Consider the following 7,500-nt stretch of genomic DNA (forward strand, 5'->3'; position numbering starts at 1 on the left):
CACACACACACACACACACACAGTCTGTATTATAATGCCTGACAGGTCTAACCTTCTGCTGGCCTTTGTATATGAGAGTGAATTATGCTACTGCTGTCCACCTCCTGACCTTCAAGAGCTGAACGCCTTACTTGCTGTGTTATTGCCGTATTTCAGCCATCTGCCTCATCGGCTCGACAGAATTCACAATTTTATATCACGTAGACGTGAACCACATCATGTCACGTCACATCATTGTTCATCAGTGTTCTCTCACTACATCTCCCAGCATGCATTACGCAAATAAATCAGGCAGGAATCCCTGTGGTGTCATCCAGTTCTGACTGATCTGGATGCCTCCGTCCATCCACCAATCCATCCATCCATTCATCCATTGGGGCTATTTAATTTACTTTTCAATGCCTCCATCCATCCATTCTATCATTCCAAAGTCATCCATCCACAAATGCACCTTCAACTGTTTTATAATGCCTCCATCCATCCATCATTCAGATGTCATCCATCCATCAATGCACCTTCAACTGTTTTATAATGCCTCCATCCATCCATCCATCCATCTATCCATCCAACAATCCATCACTCAGATGTCATTCATCCATCAATGCAATTTAAACTGTTTTTCACTGCCTCCGTCCATCCACCAATCCATCCATCCATTCATCCATTGGGGCTATTTAATTTACTTTTCAATGCCTCCATCCATCCATTCTATCATTCCAAAGTCATCCATCCACAAATGCACCTTCAACTGTTTTATAATGCCTCCATCCATCCATCCATCCATCCATCCATCCATCCATCTGTCATTCAGTAGTCATGCATCCATCAATGCACCTTCACCTGTTTTATAATGCCTTCCATCCATCCATCCATCCATCAATGCACATCATTCAGAAATCATCCATTCATCAGTGCAGCTTCAACTGTTTTTCAATGCCTCCATTTATCTATCCATTCATTCCTCTATCCATCCATCTATCCATCCATCCATCCATTAATGCACCTTCAATTGTTTTCCAGTGCCTCCATCCATCCATCCATTCATCATTTAAAAGTCATCCATCCATCAATGCACCTTCACCTGTTTTATAATGCCTCCATCCATCCATCCATCCATCATTCATATGTCATTAATCCATCCATTGATGGATGAATGCAACTTAGACAGTTTTTCACTGCATCCATCCATCCATCCATTAGGGCCCTTTACTTTTCATTGCCTCCATCCATCCATTAATCTATCCATCCATCCTTCAAACTGTTCATCTCTTCAGATATCATCCATACCCCAGTCCCCCCTGTGCAGTTATTCATCTTTCCATGCTTACATCATCCATTCATCTACACTATATTGCCAAAAGTATTCCCTCACCCATCCAAATCATTGAATTCTGGTGTTCCAATCACTTCCATGGCCACAGGCGTATAAAACCAAGCACCTAGGCCTGCAGACTGCTTCTACAGACATTAGTGAAAGAATGGGTCATTCAACAGTCAACTGTCAGTGGTATTATAACAAAGTGGAAGTGAATGGGAATGACAGCAAATCAGCCACAAAGTGGTCGGCCACGTAAAATGACTGAGCGGGGTCATCGGATGCTGAGGGGCATAGTGCACAGAGGTCACCAACTTTCTGCAGAGTCAATTGCTACAGACCTCCACACTTCATGTGGCCTTGAGATTAATTCAAGAACAGCGTAGAGAGCTTCATGGAATGGGTTTCCATGGCCAAGCAGCTGCACCCAAGCCTTACATCATCAAACGCAATGCAAAGCATCGAATGCAGTGGTGTAAAGCGCCGCCACTGGACTCTAGAGCAGTGGAGACGTGTTCTCTGGAGTGACGAATCATGCTTCTCCATCTGGCAAACCGATGGATGAGTCTGGGTTTGGTGGTCATCAGGAGAACGGTACTTGTCTGACTGCATTGTGCCAAGTGTAATGTTTGGTGGAGGGGGGATTATGTTGTGGGGTTGTTTTTCAGGAGTTGGGCTCGGCCCCTTAGTTCCAATGAAAGGAACTCTTAAAGCTTCAGCACCAAGAGATGTTGGACAATTTCATACTCCCAACTCTGTGGGAACAGTTTGGGGACGGCCCCTTCCTGTACCCACATGACTGTGCACCAGTGCACAAAGGGTGCTGCAAAGGGTGGGCCGACATCATATTAAACCCTATGGATTAAGAATGGGATGTCACCCAAGTTCATATGCGTGTGAAACCAGACGAGCGAATACTTTCGGAAATATAGTGTATGTGCTCCTCTAGGTGTCCTTAGAAATATTCATCCATCCATCAACATCCCTTCATGCATTGTTCAACTATCTATATTCATCTGTCAGTTCTTCTAAATATCATAATATCCATCCATCCATTCCTTCATCTATCTGGAGGGGTTAGCATTAAGGTAACGAGCTAGCGGTTAGCGGCCGTGCTCTGCTAGCTGTTGTCTGTGGTTAATGGCTGCTCTGTGTCTGAGTGTGGGAACCAGAGCTCAGATGCTTCGTGGAAATGACGGTAATGTGAAAAATGCGACTTTGTTGAATTCCCTGCACTCGTTTACACTCAGAGTTTAAAGTGGAGTGGTGACCGAGTCGCCTGTTCACACGGCTGAAACCCCCGTCCGCCAGAGACGCTGAGGTCAGAGCTTTTCTCTTTGTGCTGCTCTCTCTCCTCTCTGGCATTTCCACATCTTTCCATATTGGTCAAATAAAGGCCATCCCGCTGGGCTGCTTATCAGAGCCGTGAGGTCAGGGCTCGTCTGTTTAACTGTGTGACCTCTCAGAGCTAAACTGGACCACTCTGAGTGTGTGTGTGTGTGTGTGTGTGTGTGTGTGTGTGTGTAGCCTATTGTCTCAGAGACTGTTATCATTGGACTGCAGTTTCCTTTGTTGGAAGACAGAGAGAGAGAGAGAGAGAGAGAGAGAGAGAGATGGAGCGGAGAAACAGAGCAAGAGAAACCTAAAGAGAGAGAGAGAATGACAAAAAAAGACATAGAAAGGGGAGAGATTCAAAAAAGAGAAAAAGAGTGAACTGAGATAGAGAGCAAGAGAGAAATGAGCTATGAGAAAGAGAGAAAGAGTCACAGCGAGAGAGAAAGTCGAGAGAAAGTGGAAGAATAAAAGAGACAAGGGAAAAGAAGAGAGAACAAGTGAGAGAGAGGAAGAAAGAAATCAGAGAAACAGAGACAAAAAATAGAGTGAAAGAACAGAAATATAGAAAGAGACAAAGATAAATATAAAGAGAAAGAAGAGTGAAAGACACCGCTAATACCGCTAACCCTGTTAACCCTGCTAACACCGCTAACCCTGTTAACCCTGCTAACCCTGCTAACCCTGTTAACACTGCTAACCCAGTTAACCCTGCTAACCCTGTTAACCCTGCTAACACTGCTAACCCAGTTAACCCTGCTAACCCTGTTAACCCTGCTAACACCGCTAACCCTGTTAACCCTGCTAACCCAGTTAACCCTGCTAACACTGCTAACCCAGTTAACCCTGCTAACACTGTTATCCCTGCTAACACTGCTAACCCTGTTAACACTGCTGACCCAGTTAACCCTGCTAACACTGTTATCCCTGTTAACACCGCTAACCCAGTTAACCCTGCTAACCCTGTTAACCCTGTTAACACTGCTGACCCAGTTAACCCTGCTAACCCTGTTAACCCTGCTAACCCTGCTAACCCTGTTATCCCTGTTAACCCTGTTAACACGGCTGTTGTTTTTAGCCCTGTCTGTGGCTCCTCACGCTCACAACTACAGAACCTGTCAACTTCATCAGCTTCACAGCAGTAAATACTGTGTAAAGGTTTGTAAAGGCCTCTACAGAGCAGACGAACACACAGCAAACATACAAACACAACGTCACCCACCCCATATGAGCTCACACAGCAGGAATGTGGTCCAAAATAGAGCGAGAAGGAGGGGGGCAAAGTGAGAGTGTGAGAGAGAGTGTGTGTTTGTGTGTGTGTGTGTGTGTGTGAGAGAGAGAGAGAGAGAGAGAGAGAGAGAGAGAGACCTGTACTGACAGGATGAAGTCAGATACTTGATTATAATCTAACTTAATCTCTAGACATCTCATCTCACATCACTGCTATCGTGCCTGTTAAGAAAATTATTACATATGTGTGTGTGTGTGGGTGTGTGTGTGTGTGCGTGTGTGTATATGAACACTGTCTACAGTGACTACAGACTGTAGTCCATCCGTTGCTCTGCCTATTCTTCAATGGTCAGGACCCCCACAGGACCCCCACAGAGCAGGTACTATTTGGGTGGTGGATCATTCTCAGCGCTGCAGTGACGCTGACATGGTGGTGGCAGTATCAGTGTGTTTGGCGCTGGTACAAGTGGATCTAAAGGGCGGTTCTACTGAGTCCTAGTCTGAAGGGGTTGAATACTTTTTCAAGCTGCTTTTTTTTTTTCAGCTTTAATGTTTCCAAAAAATCGCTACACAAGCATGTCAGTTTCAATAAAAATATATCTAAGTATGTCTAAAATCATTTATAATGTGGTGACTTCTAAGGGGGTTGAATACTTTGGCATGTGAGGACGTATATGTAGTGATGTGTCCACTGAGGCCATCATTACAGACCCGTTTTACTGGCATTGTGCAGGTGCAGGTCAGCTTGGTCCAGGCCCTGTTACTGTTACTGCTCTACATAAATAAACTGAACACTGTGGTCAGTCATTGCTGTGTGTGGCTGACCCCAGGTCAGCGGTTCAGGGGGGAAACCCATAAACAGCTCAGCCGAGCCCTGTGATGTCATATGCATGTGACTCACTGGTGTCCCCGAGCCTCCGGCCCTGCATTCCAAGACACACCACTCACTCTCCGGGTTAAAGAGTGTGTGTGTGTGTGTGTGTGTGTGTGTGTGTGTGTGTGTGTGTGTGTGTGTGTGTGTGTGTTCAGTAACTCATTAAGTCCTGCAGTCCTCAGAAAGGGGGATTCTAGAAGAGTGACGTGATTGCAGGTGAGACTGAATGGAATAGAGAGAGAGAGAGAGAAATAGAAAGAGGGAGAGAGAAATAGAAAGAAAAAGAAAGAGAGAGAGAGAGAGAGACAGAGAGAGAGAAAAAGAAAGAGAGAGAGAGAGAGACAGAGAGAGAGAAAAAGAGAGAGAAATAGAGAGTGAGAAATAGAGAGAGGGAGAGAGAAATAGAAAGAGAGACTGAGAGAAAGAGAGAGAGAAATTGAGAGAGAGAGAGAGAGAGAGAGAGAGAGAGAGAGAGAGAGAGAGAGAGAGAGAGAGAGAGAGAGAGAGAGAGAGAGGGAGTGAGAGAGAGAGAGAGAGAAATAGAGAGATAGATAAATAGAAAGAGAGAGGGAGTGAGAGAGAGTGAGAGAGAGAGGGAGTGAGAGAGAGTGAGAGAGAGAGGGAGTGAGAGAGAAATAGAGGGAGAGAGAGAGAGAGAGAGAGATAAATAGAAAGAGAGAGGGAGTGAGAGAGAGTGAGAGAGAGAGGGAGTGAGAGAGAGTGAGAGAGAGAGGGAGTGAGAGAGAGAGAGAGAGAAATAGAGAGATAGATAAATAGAAAGAGAGAGGGAGTGAGAGAGAGTGAGAGAGAGAGGGAGTGAGAGAGAGTGAGAGAGAGAGGGAGTGAGAGAGAAATAGAGGGAGAGAGAGAGAGAGAGAGAGATAAATAGAAAGAGAGAGGGAGTGAGAGAGAGTGAGAGAGAGAGGGAGTGAGAGAGAGTGAGAGAGAGAGGGAGTGAGAGAGAAATAGACGGAGAGAGAGAGAGAGATAAATAGAAAGAGAGAGGGAGTGAGAGAGAGAGAGAGAGACACTGACAGGATGTTTTTGACAGGGCTGGAATTTTAACGCTATGTGACGGCGCTTCCTCCGCTTCCTATTTGTTGAACAGCTTCCCATATATGATTTTTAAAGCTACACAGGAAAAAAATATCCATCTTTTTATGATTCTTCCATATAATTAAAAGGGAATTTTCCAGTTTCCCAGCATTTCACTGGAATTTATCCACATTTCCTGGCAACGTTTGCATGAGTAGCTCACCTGAGCTTGACACTGTCACTGACCACAGCTAGCGTGACTGGGCCTTCATGGACTCGTCTATCTAAGCAGTACAAACTGCGCGGTCAAAGAAAAAACAGCTCCCAAATTTACTCTGTTTTCAATATTTTGATTCCTTTAAAGGTGAAGTTGAAAGATTTTACCTTATCATGAGTTTCAGTTTTTCATAAAAAGATTCATTAAATAAAAGACATTTTTGTCACTACTGACACACGTTTTAGTCTGTAGGCGGGACTTTATTTTAGCCCCGCCCCTACATTTTAGAGCAGTAACTGTGTCCCGAAGTCTGAAAATCAGTGTGGAACATTAAGAATTGTCACTACAGAAACACATTTTTTATTTTTTGCAGTAACTTTTTGTGTTTTGATGAAAACGATGATTTTCTGTCTGTACAACTGTTCAAAGCTGTGTTTGCCGGTCATGTAGTGGCTAACGTTTTGAGTTCTGCTCCAAAGTAACTAAAATTGTCACCACCGAAACACATTTTTTGGTAGTAAGCTGTTTGTGTTTTTTTGTTTATCCTGTTTTTTCTCTACTTAGGACTCCCCCAATCACACGATACTACCAACACTAGGAGGGTGAAGGCAGCGCAGGCTTCCTCCGAGACCTGTGAAACCAGCCACCGCTTCTTTTCGAACTGCCGCTCACGCGACGTCACGTGACAGCCGAACGCGCTTGGAGGAAAGCGCAGACTGCCAGATCTGTTACGTCAGCTAGAGGACACCTGCACTGACTGGCATCGCGCTGAGGGGTGGGGGGAGGGGGCCATCCTCCCCACCCAGAGAGAGCGAGGCCAGTTGTGCTCTCCTGGACTCCCGGCTATGGACGGCTGTAGCATCACCAACTCGCGATCTCCTGATGACAGGCCCGATGCTTAGATGGTCGCACCGCTCGGGAGCATTTGTTTGTATTTTAATAAAAAATGTCAGGATAGCTGTTCAAACCTGTGCTGGCTGGTCATGTAATGGCTAATGTTTATGAGTTCTGCTTCAAATGAGCTAAAACTGTCGCTACCGAAACAGTGACAGCGTTATGATGGTTTTGGTAGCGACAACATCTAACGTTCATTTATTATGATACAATAAACAGAAGCATTTTAGTCTAAAGTCCAGACCGGTCAGAAGTCCGAAACACATTTTGAGCTCAGAGGAACGACCCCTACAGAAGACTTAGCGTCAGCTCCGTAATTAGTCTGCTGAACTCTCATCATGACCTGAGAATTAAGACACATTTTCTGCCTGAAAGCACATTTAGTTTGATTATAATAATCATATCGTAGATAAATAACACGTCTCTGTCTCTCACGCACACACACCCCTGCAGGGTTGAACAGCAATGCCGCAGATTCATCTTAATTAGACTGTCTGGAGTTTATCTTTATCTTTATATGACAGCAGTAATTGAGAGAGAGAGAGAGAGAGAGAGAGAGAGAGAGAGAGAATATGAAAGATGAGAGCTTCACCACAGAGGATG

Source organism: Pygocentrus nattereri, chromosome 25, assembly GCF_015220715.1.
Source record: "Pygocentrus nattereri isolate fPygNat1 chromosome 25, fPygNat1.pri, whole genome shotgun sequence".
Classification (NCBI taxonomy): Eukaryota; Metazoa; Chordata; class Actinopteri; order Characiformes; family Serrasalmidae; genus Pygocentrus; species Pygocentrus nattereri.